This window comes from Lipotes vexillifer, unplaced genomic scaffold (assembly GCF_000442215.2).
Source record: "Lipotes vexillifer unplaced genomic scaffold, Lipotes_vexillifer_v1.1 scaffold129, whole genome shotgun sequence".
Lineage (NCBI taxonomy): Eukaryota > Metazoa > Chordata > Mammalia > Artiodactyla > Lipotidae > Lipotes > Lipotes vexillifer.
The window spans coordinates 2,209,419-2,210,514 of NW_006777287.1; positions in this window are offsets into that span (position 1 = coordinate 2,209,419).

Consider the following 1,096-nt stretch of genomic DNA (forward strand, 5'->3'; position numbering starts at 1 on the left):
CATTGAGATGGAGATCTCTGGGAAAGCTCTCACCAATTGATATTATGTGGGGCTGGGAGGTCTCTGGTGGTCCAATGTCCTGAACTTGGCTCTCCCACCTCAGAGGCTCAGGCCTGACACCCAGCCAGAGCACCAAGACCCTGTCAGCCACATGGCTCCAAACTCCGGAACTCCACACTCCAGAGGCCCTCCTTTGGATGTTCTGCCTCTCCCCTTCTGCACAGGTCCTCTGGAGTGCCAAGTTTTAAGTATTTAGTGTGCTCTGGTTAGGCTGTGAGTTCTGTGATCTCATTGGAATTCTATGCCCCAAGTTTTGAGTTTGAGGCAATTAGGGACCCATGAAGTCTCTGAACTTTTAGAGAGTCTCTTCCCCAAGGGTGAGTCTAAGGTATTTGGTGAGTCCATATTCAGGATGTGAAATCTCTGAAATAGTTCACGAGTCTGTGTTCCAGTGTTTGATTATGAGGTGTTTGGGAGTTCATGTTTAAGGAGAGAAATTCTCTGAACTTTTAGAGGTTCTGTGTCCCAAGTTGGTTTTCTTTTTTAAAATTAATTAATTAATTAATTAATTTTTGACTGCATTGGGTCTTTGTTGCTGCACGCGGGCTTTCTCTAGTTGTGGTGAGCAGGGGCTACTCTTTGTTGTGGTGCGTGGGCTTCTCATTGTGGTGGCTTCTCTTGTTGTGGAGCATGGGCTCTAGGCGCACAGGCTTCAGTAGCTGTGGCCCGTGGGCTCTAGAGCGCAGGCTCAGTTGTTGTGGCCCACAGGCTTAGTTGCTCTGTGGCATGTGGGATCTTCCTGGATCAGGGCTCAAACCCATGTCCCCTGCATTAGCAGGTTGATTCTTAACCACTGCACTGCCAGGGAAGCCCCCCAAATTTGGTTTGAATTATTTGGGGTCTGAGTTCACAATGTGAGGTCTTTGAACTCTTTCATTGTCTTTCAATTTTTAATCTGAGATTTTGGGGTCCACGTTCAAGGTGTGAGGTCTTTGAACTCTTTGAGCGTTTGTATCCTAAACTTTGAGTCTGAGGTCTTTGGGGTCTTGTTCAGAGTGTGACATTTCTAAACCCTTTTTTTTTTTTTTTTTTGTGG